Source organism: Polypterus senegalus, chromosome 4, assembly GCF_016835505.1.
Source record: "Polypterus senegalus isolate Bchr_013 chromosome 4, ASM1683550v1, whole genome shotgun sequence".
NCBI classification, from domain to species: Eukaryota; Metazoa; Chordata; class Cladistia; order Polypteriformes; family Polypteridae; genus Polypterus; species Polypterus senegalus.
This window is the reverse complement of record NC_053157.1, coordinates 217,305,205-217,319,794: the sequence shown is the minus strand read 5'-3', so window position 1 is coordinate 217,319,794 and position 14,590 is coordinate 217,305,205. Positions and strand designations below refer to the sequence as shown.

Here is a 14,590-nt window from a genome sequence, read left to right as displayed (position 1 = left end):
CAACGGCGCACAAGCACAAAGCGGCGTGGGAATCGTGATCTGCCAGAAGCTACAAGACAACGTCGTAGAAGTCAGCCGAGTCTCAGACCGCCTCATGTCACTCAAGATCGACACTGGCTCAGCCGTGCTCCGAGTTGTATCGTGCTACGCCCCAAACTAATTGCCCCGACGACGAGAAAGACCGATTCTGGGAAAGCCTCGACGCCCACCTACGATCATTTGCCCCCGAAGAACACGTAGCTGTCGGTGGCGACCTCAACGGCCACGTGGGTCAAGAGCGAACCGGATACTGAACGGGTCCATGGGGCCAAGGACGAGGAGCCCATAGCGACGATGGCACACGGCGCTGGACTGCGCAGAGGCCCATGATTTCGCCATAGTCAACACTTTCTTCAAAAAGAAGCAAATGCATCAGATAACATACTCCAGCGGCGAGACACCCAGATCGACTACTGGCTCTTTCGAGGTGTCACTTCAACTTGGTCCGTGGCGTAAAAGTGATCCCATCAACAAACGCGCCCCCAACACCGGCTGCTAGTCATGGACCTACACCTAGACCTTGGCCAGCGTCGAATGAGTACGAACAACAACCGCCGAAAAGATCAAATGGTGGAGACTCGGCGAGTGGAAGCAAGAGCTTACAAAGAGCTCGCCCGCATGGGCGTGGACCCTGACCAGCCAGTAGCGGACACCTGGGATACCATCTCCAGCCAGATCTCCGAAGCTGCGTCCGCAACCCTTGGACGGACGAAACCGGGAAGAAAATTCATCGATAAACAAACATGGTGGTGGAGCGAAGAAGTGCAAGAACCCATCAAAGCGAAGAAGAAAGCCCTGAAGAAGTGGCTCCAGTCCAGAGACGATGAAGACTACCAACAATACAGAACATCCAAGTTGATGGCGAAGAGTGCTGTCGCAAAAGCGAAAGCGGCTCACTATAGCAAGCTCTACGAGGAGTTGGACACGCCTGGAGGCGAACAAGATCTATCGCCTTGCCAATATGCCATCGTTCGACCCAGGATGTCGGCCAGGTCAAGCATATCAAGGACGACCAACACCTAGTCTTACGGGACCCGCCCGCCATCCTCCAGCGTTGGAGCGATTACTACTCCAGAGTGAGCAACGAAGAATTTCCACACCGCCGATCAGCAGTGCCGACCCCGTCTCTGGCCCCGTCCCGCCAATTACCATCGCAGAAGTCACAACTGCTGTCAAGAAGATGAAGAACGGGAAGGCGACGGACCTGATGACATTCCTGCTGAAGTGTGGAGAGCTGCTTGGGCAGCGTGGAGCCGCGACGCTATGCGACCTCTTCAACCAAATCGTCAGAGAAGGCGAAGTCCCCAAGGCCTGGACCACCAGCATAACAGTGCCCATTTGGAAGGCAAAGCGGCGTGGCGAGTGCTCCAACTATCGCCCAATCCGCCTCCTATGCCACACAATGAAGATATTCGAGCGGATCTTGGGCGCCCGCCTCCGCCATATCGTCACCATCACGCCAAATCAATGCGGCTTTGTCAAAGGCTGTGGAACAACCGATGCAATCCATGCCGCCCGCCTTCTACTGGAGAAACATCGAGAAAAGAACAAAGGTGTCCATATGGCCTTCCTGGACCTGGAGAAAGCGTTTGATAGAGTGCCTCATGACCTCATCTGGCATGCGTTCGGCGCGCGGTGTACCAGAAGCATACGTCAACTGGGTCAAGCTCCTGTCCCGCAGCGTCACCAGCATGGTCAGGTGCCCAGTGGGAACATCACCGCCCTTCGCCATCAATGTGGGCGTGCACCAGGGATCAGCGCTATCGCCGCTCCTGTTCATTTTGTGTATGGACACAGCAACGGCGGACCTCCCGACCCCCACCCATGGGCGCTGCTGTATGCGGACGACGTCTTCCTCTCGGACGAGACACGCGAAGCCCTACAGCAACAGGCCCAACGGTGGAAGGACCGGTTAGACACCAGCGGCATGAAGTTGAATATTAAAAAGACCGAATACATGGAGTGTGGCCTGCAAACCGATGGTACCATCAAGATCGGGGAGGAAGACCTGAAGAAGACTACGAATTCAAGTACCTTGGCGCTGTCATCAGCCACGGCGGTGACCTGTCACCCGGCGTCAGCGCAAGAATCAACGCCGCATGGGCCAAGTGGCGCCAAGTCACTGGCGTGCTCTGCGACCGCCGCATGCGGACAGCCTGAAGTCAAAATCTACAAATCAGTGGTCCGCCCAGTTGCCCTATATGGATCAGAGTGCTGGCCAGCCTCTGCGAAGCACGAACAAGCCCTAAGCACCATGGAGATGCGTATGCTTCGCTGGAGCCTGGGCCTAACAAGATGGGACTGTATCATGAGCGCCGACATCCGAAGGCGAATGGGCATAGCGCCAATTGTAGAAAAGATGCGAGAGGCAAGGCTGCGGTGGTACGGGCATGTCACCCGAAGTGACCAGAACTCGGTGGCGCGAACGGCAATGCGGCTCGACCCGCGGGGCGGCGACCACGAGGAAGACCAAAGAAGCGGTGGATGGACCGGATCAGCGAAGACATGAAAATCGCCAATGTCACCCCAGAAGGCGCTTTAGACCGAGCCAAATGGAGACGATGTTGCAAGAGAGCGGACCCTGCGATCAAGCGGGACACAACGCCAGGATGAAGAAGAAGTATATATATATATATTGTCGGAGATGGCTGGGGGAGTGACCCAGCCGGAACGCCCAGGAAGCCTTCCCCAGACCATGTGGGGGCAACCGCCCTGGTACTTTTGGGGGCCACGGGTACAGAGCTTTGAAGCTCAACCCTGTAGGGGCCCATGGTCACCCCCAGGGGGCGCCCCTATGCCTTTGGGGCCCTGGACCTCAGCACTTCCACCACACCTGGAAGTGCTGGGGGGAAGAAGAGCAGGGACACCTGGAGTTCTTCCGGGGATGCAGCCGGCACTTCAACCACACTGGGGCGTGTCGGTGGAAGATTGCCGGGACACACTTGGAGCACGTCCGGGTGATTATAAAAGGGGCCGCCTCCTTTAATATGGGGGCTAGAGTCGGGTGGAAGAGGACAAGGTCTCTGGAGGAGGCAAGGAGGCGGCCTGAAGAAAGAGAAGGCATTGTATTGTTGGCCAGGACTTTTGGGGACTTTGGGGTTTGTGCACTTTGTAAATAATGGTGATTAAACGTGTTGTGGGTAACATGAACGTGTCCGCCTGTCTGTTTCCGGGCCGGCTACCACAATATATATATATACACAATCCTTAAGTCAGTGCTTCAGCAAATGTAGTTGGTGTACTGAGAGAGACATAGCAGCAACATGGAAGCATGCCAAAGACGAAGATGAAAGTTCAAGTCCAGATTAAAATTTGTTCTGAAGTGCTTAAGTCAGCACCAAATACTTGATATGTGAGAAACGTAAGAATTTTAATTCAAAACCTCAGAGGAAAAAAGATTAATGGTTTTGTTATGGGGACAAAATGCAATCCTTTATTGATTTTATTTGATTTGTAACTTAGCTTGATTTTGTTTTGATCTGATTTGCTTTGAAATTTCATTTAGATTTGTTTATATGTGTGTTCAGTTGGCCATCTCATTGTGAGTTGTAGTTATGTTTATCCTGTGCACTGTCAAGGTACAGCCAAATAAATAAAAATAATAAACAAAAAAGATAAATATTACCAACAAGTTGGACTAATAAAAAGAAATAAAAGATAATGTTTTCTTTTAAAGGCTGGTGGTGAAGGTGATTTTATTAAAACTCAAGTACCAGAGCACTGCAGAGAATTCTTGTCAAGTAACACATGCCAGAGTCATAACAAATAAATCATGCATTCAAAAATAAAATCTTAAAAGGTAAGATGAGAACTCAGAGTAAGGAGACAAACAGGTCAAACCAGGAATGTGCACAATATTAAGGTCTCTGGACAGGAATGGAAACTAGACTGTAAATCACAGGGTGGGCAGACTTGGGGTTAGGAGTTCCACTCAAAAAAAAAATTAATAAAGGGAGTGATCTCCCCTAGACTTTCTCGTATACTCAGATATGGGGATGTATATTTGAGGAGTAAACCACAAAACTTTAAGATTTTTATATTACTGCTTTCTTCCTGAGCATTCAGGAACGACCATATCTATACTAATAAAAGGCAAAGCCCTCACTCACTCACTCACTGACTCATCACTAATTCTCCAACTTCCCGTGTAGGTAGAAGGCTGAAATTTGGCAGGCTCATTCCTTACAGCTTACTTACAAAAGTTGGGCAGGTTTCATTTCGAAATTCTACGCCTAATGGTCATAACTGGAAGGTATTTTTCTCCATTAACTGTAATGGAGTTGAGCTCAAAAGCCGTGGGGGGCGGAGTTTCGTGTGACATCATCACGCCTCCCACGTAATCACGTGAACTGACTGTCAACGCAGTGCGTAGAAAACCAGGAAGACCTCCAAAAAGCGCTTAAGAAAACATGCATTTTATAATTGAGAAGGCAGCGAAACAATAAGAAGTGAGCGAGTGACATATACTACCATATTCATGAGTGCTGCCTCGGAAAGAAAGAAAGGTGTAAACCTAAACTTTAAATTAAGTTCATAGACAGGCTACCGCTGGCGTTTCACATGCCCACAGGTAATGCGGGATACAAGTTTAATGAGAGGACGAGGATATAAACGAGAGTTTTGATCACTTTGTAACTAAGTTAAAATTGTAGGTGAAGGGGTGTGCTTATGCAAATTCCGAGAGACTGTGTTTGTGGGGGATTGACAGTTAAGGCGGGTGGGGGAGTCACGTCATCATCTCCCTCCCATTCATCTCATTTCGCTCTGAGCTGAGCTCCGCGGCTAACACCCTCTTCCGAAGCAACTTCGTCAGACTGCCACCAAATACTCACAGAAAAATCCACAAGTTAATACACACGCTGTCTCTAGAGTTTCTCCACACTGAATCCTCCAGGCACTACTTACAAAAGGTTACATTGACAATCGTGTTATGTTATTTTTAAAATCTTTCCTTTTCTTAGCACAAGCACAGCTGAGAAGCTTGATGCATGTGCTCCATAACGCGCTAAAAATAATGCATTTAATCACACTTTGCATTACAAGCAAAGGGAGCTTTTGTCAATGCATGATTTCCTGGTACACGATTACATTGATCAGCGCATCCGATTCATTTTACCCTCGCACCACCTTAGTTTGAGAAGAAGTCTGAAAAAATATGAGGTTAACACAGAAAAACATCACCAATTCAAGCTTTATGAATAATCGATTCGCCATCAATAATTGTTTTGGTAAAGCCATCCTCCTTCCATTTTATAATTTTTCCGCCAATAGCCATGATTAAATGAACGGTAAATAAAGTAAGAGCAAAGCGAGGGTGACTTATTTAGGCAGGCATATATATGACAGCAACACTCATGACAATGTCAATCATGTTACGTTATTATTAAAATGTTTCCTTTTCTTTTCATTACTTCTTTAACACACTACTTCTCCGCTGTGAGGCGGGATTTTGCTATATATATAATATATGAATGACCTCCAAAGAGGCTGAGACTTTTGATATCATGAACGTGTCTGCAAAACTGTGGTCTCCTGCCCAGCAAAAGTCGAGCAGCCAGCGCAGCGCATAGCTGTGCCGGCCTTTGAGACGCTGACTGCGCTTCTGCCTTAAGTCAAAGTGAGCACTTTTAATTTTTCATTCTCCCCCTGCGCTATAGCCCAGACAAGTGCAAACACGGGACCCCTTTTCTACACCACGGAAAAATAATATTAAGGCGATTCACACTTTCTTTTGCACGATACGATTATGAGGTCATCACCTCGGATTATGAAGACACGCACACAGTGGAGGACTGACAGTGCCATCACAGCCGATTAATGGCGGGGCGTCTCACCAGTCTACACAAGACCCACGCGACTGTCCCCAAAAGGCGATCATAGCGTCAGCGAACACATCTCTCTATACCCTGGAGGCGAACAAGATCTATCGCCTTGCCAATATGCCATCGTTCGACCCAGGATATCGGCCAGGTCAAGCATATCAGGACGACCAACACCTAGTCTTACGGGACCCGCCCGCCATCCTCCAGCGTTGGAGCGATTACTACTCCAGAGTGAGCAACGAAGAATTTCCACACCGCCGATCAGCAGTGCCGACCCCGTCTCTGGCCCCGTCCCGCCAATTACCATCGCAGAAGTCACAACTGCTGTCAAGAAGATGAAGAACGGGAAGGCGACGGACCTGATGACATTCCTGCTGAAGTGTGGAAGCTGCTTGGGCAGCGTGGAGCCGCGCGCTATGCGACCTCTTCAACCAAATCGTCAGAGAAGGCGAAGTCCCCAAGGCCTGGACCACCAGCATAACAGTGCCCATTTGGAAGGCAAAGCGGCGTGGCGAGTGCTCCAACTATCGCCCAATCCGCCTCCTATGCCACACAATGAAGATATTCGAGCGGATCTTGGGCGCCGCCTCCGCCATATCGTCACCATCACGCCAAATCAATGCGGCTTTGTCAAAGGCTGTGGAACAACCGATGCAATCCATGCCGCCCGCCTTCTACTGGAGAAACATCGAGAAAGAACAAAGGTGTCCATATGGCCTTCCTGGACCTGGAGAAAGCGTTTGATAGAGTGCCTCATGACCTCATCTGGCATGCGTTCGGCGCCGCGGTGTACCAGAAGCATACGTCAACTGGGTCAAGCTCCTGTACCGCAACGTCACCAGCATGGTCAGGTGCCCAGTGGGAACATCACCGCCCTTCGCCATCAATGTGGGCGTGCACCAGGGATCAGCGCTATCGCCGCTCCTGTTCATTTTGTGTATGGACACAGCAACGGCGGACCTCCAGACCCCCCACCCATTGGCGCTGCTGTATGCGGACGACGTCTTCCTCTCGGACGAGACACGCGAAGCCCTACAGCAACAGGCCCAACGGTGGAAGGACCGGTTAGACACCAACGGCATGAAGTTGAATATTAAAAAGACCGAATACATGGAATGTGGCCTGCAAACCGATGGTACCATCAAGATCGGGGAGGAAGACCTGAAGAAGACTACCGAATTCAAGTACCTTGGCGCTGTCATCAGCCACGACGGTGACCTGTCACCCGACGTCCGCGCAAGAATCAACGCCGCATGGGCCAAGTGGCGCCAAGTCACTGGCGTGCTCTGCGACCGCCGCATGCCGGACAGCCTGAAGTCAAAATCTACAAATCAGTGGTCCGCCCAGTTGCCCTATATGGATCAGAGTGCTGGCCAGCCTCTGCGGCACGAACAAGCCCTAAGCACCATGGAGATGCGTATGCTTCGCTGGAGCCTGGGCCTAACAAGATGGGACTGTATCATGAACGCCGACATCCGAAGGCGAATGGGCATAGCGCCAATTGTAGAAAAGATGCGAGAGGCAAGGCTGCGGTGGTACGGGCATGTCACCCGAAGTGACCAGAACTCGGTGGCGCGAACGGCAATGCGGCTCGACCCGCAGGACGGCGACCACGAGGAAGACCAAAGAAGCGGTGGATGGACCGGATCAGCGAAGACATGAAAATCGCCAATGTCACCCCAGAAGACGCTTTAGACCGAGCCAAATGGAGACGATGTTGCAAGAGAGCGGACCCTGCGATCAAGCGGGACACAACGCCAGGATGAAGAAGAAGTATATATATATATATTGTCGGAGATGGCTGGGGGAGTGACCCAGCCGGAACGCCCAGGAAGCCTTCCCCAGACCATGTGGGGGCAACCGCCCTGGTACTTTTGGGGGCCACGGGTACAGAGCTTTGAAGCTCAACCCTGTAGGGGCCCATGGTCACCCCCAGGGGGCGCCCCTATGCCTTTGGGGCCCTGGACCTCAGCACTTCCACCACACCTGGAAGTGCTGGGGGGAAGAAGAGCAGGGACACCTGGAGTTCTTCCGGGGATGCAGCCGGCACTTCAACCACACTGGGGCGTGTCGGTGGAAGATTGCCGGGACACACTTGGAGCACGTCCGGGTGATTATAAAAGGGGCCGCCTCCTTTAATATGGGGGCTAGAGTCGGGTGGAAGAGGACAAGGTCTCTGGAGGAGGCAAGGAGGCGGCCTGAAGAAAGAGAAGGCATTGTATTGTTGGCCAGGACTTTTGGGGACTTTGGGGTTTGTGCACTTTGTAAATAATGGTGATTAAACGTGTTGTGGGTAACATGAACGTGTCCGCCTACCGGTCGGCTACCACAATATATATATATACACAATCCTTAAGTCAGTGCTTCAGCAAATGTAGTTGGTGTACTGAGAGAGACATAGCAGCAACATGGAAGCATGCCAAAGACGAAGATGAAAGTTCAAGTCCAGATTAAAATTTGTTCTGAAGTGCTTAAGTCAGCACCAAATACTTGATATGTGAGAAACGTAAGAATTTTAATTCAAAACCTCAGAGGAAAAAAAGATTAATGGTTTTGTTATGGGGACAAAATGCAATCCTTTATTGATTTTATTTGATTTGTAACTTAGCTTGATTTTGTTTTGATCTGATTTGCTTTGAAATTTCATTTAGATTTGTTTATATGTGTGTTCAGTTGGCCATCTCATTGTGAGTTGTAGTTATGTTTATCCTGTGCACTGTCAAGGTACAGCCAAATAAATAAAAATAATAAACAAAAAAGATAAATATTACCAACAAGTTGGACTAATAAAAAGAAATAAAAGATAATGTTTTCTTTTAAAGGCTGGTGGTGAAGGTGATTTTATTAAAACTCAAGTACCAGAGCACTGCAGAGAATTCTTGTCAAGTAACACATGCCAGAGTCATAACAAATAAATCATGCATTCAAAAATAAAATCTTAAAAGGTAAGATGAGAACTCAGAGTAAGGAGACAAACAGGTCAAACCAGGAATGTGCACAATATTAAGGTCTCTGGACAGGAATGGAAACTAGACTGTAAATCACAGGGTGGGCAGACTTGGGGTTAGGAGTTCCACTCAAAAAAAAAATTAATAAAGGGAGTGATCTCCCCTAGACTTTCTCGTATACTCAGATATGGGGATGTATATTTGAGGAGTAAACCACAAAACTTTAAGATTTTTATATTACTGCTTTCTTCCTGAGCATTCAGGAACGACCATATCTATACTAATAAAAGGCAAAGCCCTCACTCACTCACTCACTGACTCATCACTAATTCTCCAACTTCCCGTGTAGGTAGAAGGCTGAAATTTGGCAGGCTCATTCCTTACAGCTTACTTACAAAAGTTGGGCAGGTTTCATTTCGAAATTCTACGCCTAATGGTCATAACTGGAAGGTATTTTTCTCCATTAACTGTAATGGAGTTGAGCTGGAATGACGTGGGGCGGAGTTTCGTGTGACATCATCACGCCTCCCACGTAATCACGTGAACTGACTGTCAACGCAGTGCGTAGAAAACCAGGAAGACCTCCAAAAAGCGCTTAAGAAAACATGCATTTTATAATTGAGAAGGCAGCGAAACAATAAGAAGTGAGCGAGTGACATATACTACCATATTCATGAGTGCTGCCTCGGAAAGAAAGAAAGGTGTAAACCTAAACTTTAAATTAAGTTCATAGACAGGCTACCGCTGGCGTTTCACATGCCCACAGGTAATGCGGGATACAAGTTTAATGAGAGGACGCAGGATATAAACGAGAGTTTTGATCACTTTGTAACTAAGTTAAAATTGTAGGTGAAGGGGTGTGCTTATGCAAATTCCGAGACTGTGTTTGTGGGGATTGACAGTTTAGGCGGGTGGGGGAGTCACGTCATCATCTCCCCTCCCATTCATCTCATTTCGCTCTGAGCTGAGCTCAGGCTAACCCTCTTCGAAGCAACTTCGTCAGACTGCCACCAAATACTCACAGAAAAATCCACAAGTTAATACACACGCTGTCTCTAGAGTTTCTCCACACTGAATCCTCCAGGCACTACTTACAAAAGGTCACATTGACAATCGTGTTACGTTATTTTTAAAATCTTTCCTTTTCTTAGCACAAGCACAGCTGAGAAGCTTCGATGCATGTGCTCCATAACGCGTTAAAAATAATGCATTTAATCACACTTTGCATTACAAGCAAAGGGAGCTTTTGTCAATGCATGATTTCCTGGTACACGATTACATTGATCAGCGCATCCCGATTCATTTTACCCTCGCACCACCTTAGTTTGAGAAGAAGTCTGAAAAATATGAGGTTAACACAGAAAAACATCACCAATTCAAGCTTTATGAATAATCGATTAAGCCATCAATAATTGTTTTGGTAAAGCCATCCTCCTTCCATTTTATAATTTTTCCGCCAATAGCCATGATTAAATGAACGGTAAATAAAGTAAGAGCAAAGCGAGGGTGACTTATTTAGGCAGGCATATATATGACAGCAACACTCATGACAATGTCAATCATGTTACGTTATTATTAAAATGTTTCCTTTTCTTTTCATTACTTCTTTAACACACTACTTCTCCGCTGTGGCGCTGGATTTTGCTATATATATAATATATGAATGACCTCCAAAGAGCTGAGACTTTTGATATCATGAACGTGTCTGCAAAACTGTGGTCTCCTGCCCAGCAAAAGTCGAGCAGCCAGCGCAGCATAGCTGTGCCGCCTTTGAGACGCTGACTGCGCTTCTGCCTTAAGTCAAAGTGAGCACTTTTAATTTTTTTCATCCTCCCCCTGCGCTATAGCCCAGACAAGTGCAAACACGGGACCCCTTTTCTACACCACGGAAAAATAATATTAAGGCGATTCACACTTTCTTTTGCACGTATACGATTATGAGGTCATCACCTCGGATTATGAAGACACGCACACAGTGGAGGACTGACAGTGCCATCACAGCCGATTAATGGCGGGACGTCTCACCAGTCTACACAAGACCCACGCGACTGTCCCCAAAAGGCGATCATAACGTCAGCGAACACATCTCTCTATACTATATAAAAGAAAAAGGCAACTTTCCTTTCTTTACACCTTTTATCCCAAACCAAAGCCTTTCTCTCTTAACAGTGCAGAGGACACAAAACTAATTTTCTTTAAATGCCGGTAAGGCACATTACCAGAGGCACAAATTTGAACGTTCACATAGAAAATGTAATTTCTATACCACAGCCGTCGTGTAGCGCCTTTCAAAAGGGATCTACTACCGAGAGATGATCCATATATATTTTAGCTGCTGTTAGTTACTTACCTGTTGTGTTACACAGTCTTTAAAATGTAGTTTACCTGCAACCACTCCAGTAGTGCTCAATGTACCTGTACTTCTTAAAACGTTAATGTTTTACTGTTTAATAACTTATAGACTATATTTTATTATTTTTCCCTTGCACTCAGTGACCAAAGCTATACACACACATATAGACACATACAAACATACACACAAGTATATGTATGTGTATATATATATATATATATATATATATATATATATACACACACACACCTATCCTATCTACATATATATATATATATATATATATATATATATATATATATATATACACACACACACACACACACACACATACATACATACACACATATATATAATTTGTGTGTGTGTATGTATGTATGTGTGTGTATATATGATGTAGATAGGTATGTATATATATATGTGTATATGTAGATATGTATATATAGATATGTAGATATGAAGATATGTATGTGTATATATATGTGTATATATATATATGTATGTATGTGTGTGTGTGTGTGTGTGTGTGTGTATATATATGACAGCAGCAATCCAAGCTTTGAGAAAACAGTAAAAAGGAGGCGTGTCAGGCGTGTGGTACATTTTCTGATGCAGCTACGAAAACAACTTGTGAGCTGCCGCCAAATACACAAAACAATTACTTTGACAATCATGTTACATTATTTTTAAAATGTTTCCTTTTCTTTTCATAACTTCTTAAACACATGACATCGCTGAAGCTGGTATTTTGCTATATATATATATATATATATATATATATATATATATATCACAGCGACACTCATAACAGTGACAAAACAATTACATTGACAATCATGTTACGTTATTTTCAAAATGTTTCCTTTTCTTTCTCTTTCCTTCTTTAACACACTACTTCTCTGCTGCAAGCGTGAGTATATATATATATATATATATATAGATAGATATATATATATATATATATATAGATAGATATGAGAACAATATATATATATATATATATATATATATAGATACTGTAGATATATATATATATATATATAGATAGATAGATATGAGAACAACACTCATATCAATGACAAAACAATTACATTAACAATCATGTTACGTTATTTTTAAAATTTTTCCTTTTCTTTTTCGTACCTTCTTTAACACACTACTTCTCCGCTGCTAAGCGCGGGTATTCTGCTAGTTTTTTATATAAGTCAGAGACATGCACTGAATAGTTCCCTGCTCTGTCATTCACAGAGAGATCAAGAGATAGATTTGACTACATTACCGATTACCAGGGCTGAGGTGATTCCTCCTGTATGGATTCTGTATCCCTCTTTACTTTACGCACATGTGGCTCCTGTGATTCCTCTTAGTTCAAAAAGTCTTTAGTGCTGTTAATGAGGCTGAAAAGTGCATTTTCAAATTGCTGCTTTTTTTCATCTGTGGCTGTAAAGAGGGGTTTTAATAATTTCATTACTTCTCCCAAATTCAGAACATTTTGAGACAGAAGTTTAAATTTCTTTTCAATGGTTGCAAATTTCTCATCATCATCTAGAAGCTCTGCTTGCTGGAGAAACTGTGAAGCATGGTGGTGGTAGCATCATGCTCTGGGGCTGTTTTGCTGTTCTTGGGTTTGAAAGCCTTACTTGTACTCAACCAAACATACCTCTTGTCATTGTGACCAAACACCTCAATCTTGTCTCGTCTGACCAAAAAAATTTTCCTTTAGAAGGCTTTTTGGCTTGTCCATGTGGGCAGCTGTGAATTTTAGTTGAGCTTGAAGTTGTCGATTTTGGATCAGGGGCTTCTTTCTTGGGCGGCAACCTTTCAGTCCATGGTGAAGTAAAACTCACTTGACTGCAGACAGTGACACTGGTGTTCCAGCACTTCCCAGTTCCCAGTTCATGGCAGGTGTGGGTCTTCTTCCAGATACTGGGGTCACTTCCTAATAACGTGTCAGTCAGATATAACCCAACCCGCTATAACCTAACACAGGGTAATGGGGGTCTGCTGGAGCCAATCCCAGCCAGCATAGGGAACAAATCCCCGGGCAGGGTGCCAGTGCACTGCAGGGCACACACACACTCCAAACACCAAAAACACACTAGGGACAATTTAGGACCGCCAAAGAACCTAACCAGCATGTGTTTGGACTGTGGGAGGAAACCAGAACACCCTGAGGAAACCCACGCAGACACAAGGAGAACATGCAAACGCCACGCAGGAAGGACCCGGGAAGCGAACCCAGGTCTCCTTACTGTGAGGCAATTGTTTGAACTGATGATCTTGGAATTTGCAGTTGTTTAGAATTGGCTCCAAGGGACCTTCCTGACTTGTGTAAATCTACAATTATCTTTCTTACATCTTCACTGAGCTCCTTGGACTTTCCAATTGTTTAGAGTGTTGGTCAATCTAATGAGTGCCATTAAAAATACTGGCACAGAGAAGCTATCAGCTGTGGTCAATCATGATCACTAATGAGAATTTAATAGGCCTTGGCCCTGTCAGGTTAAAAGACATTGCAGAATCTTCAGTGCCACTCGTTTAAAAATTTAAGTGGGTGTATGTATATATTTGAGCTTGTTTGAATAATTTTAACCCTGTGTTGATTTTAGAAAATACAAAATAAATTCAAACTTGTGCACCAAATTCTTGTATTTTAGAGTCATTAACAATGTACTGTATGTTGTACAATTATTCAACCCCAGAAAAAAGAACAGTTTAAAGAAATCATTAAAAGCCCACAATTACCATGACATTTATGTCCATGATGAGTGCATGTAAACATCTGACCACAACTGTACAGTAAATGTGGGAGAGTTCTCTAAGAAAGTATAAGCTAGTACAGTAGATTGAAGTGGTATAGATATGTAATGAAGAGAGACAATGAATATGTGAACAAAAGAGTAATGGGAATGGAAATACAGGGGAAAAGAAAGTGAGGGAGGCCATATCAGAGGTGGATGGATAAAGTAAGAGAAGATCTGAAGGAAAAGGTTTTGACTGGTTAGGAATGACAGGAGCAAGCTGTCTGGAGAAGTATTTGTAAATGACCCAGATTATTTGTTCTATTTGATATTTTTTTAGATACTTAAATCCCTGAACGAATTATACGTTATGTTCATTAGACTCTTATTTTGAAATGGGGAACGGGCAACTTCCGGGAAGGAAGTTCGAACTGCTACTGTTTGCTCACCAGAAAAGGTTAATGAAAAAGTTATCGTTTTCTATCCATCTTTAAATTAGCATCTAGGTGGAAGGCGAACAGCTCTTACGATGTGTCTATGGTAATTTGTGAATAAATGTGTTGGAATACCCCATCATGGTCCATTCGTCATGATTATTGAGTGCATCGTCTGAATAAAGTCCGGCTGGAATGCTACAGTATTATCAAGCATATCAGCCCCACAAAGAACTGGGAAATGATGGACAGG

At 45.2% G+C, this 14,590-nt stretch overlaps 1 pseudogene; it reads left to right on the top strand.

Annotated features, from left to right (window-relative positions):
- The first annotated feature begins 540 nt into the window (after positions 1–540).
- LOC120528803 lies at positions 541–7,627 on the top strand (annotated as a pseudogene).
- Positions 7,628–14,590: the final 6,963 nt, after the last annotated feature.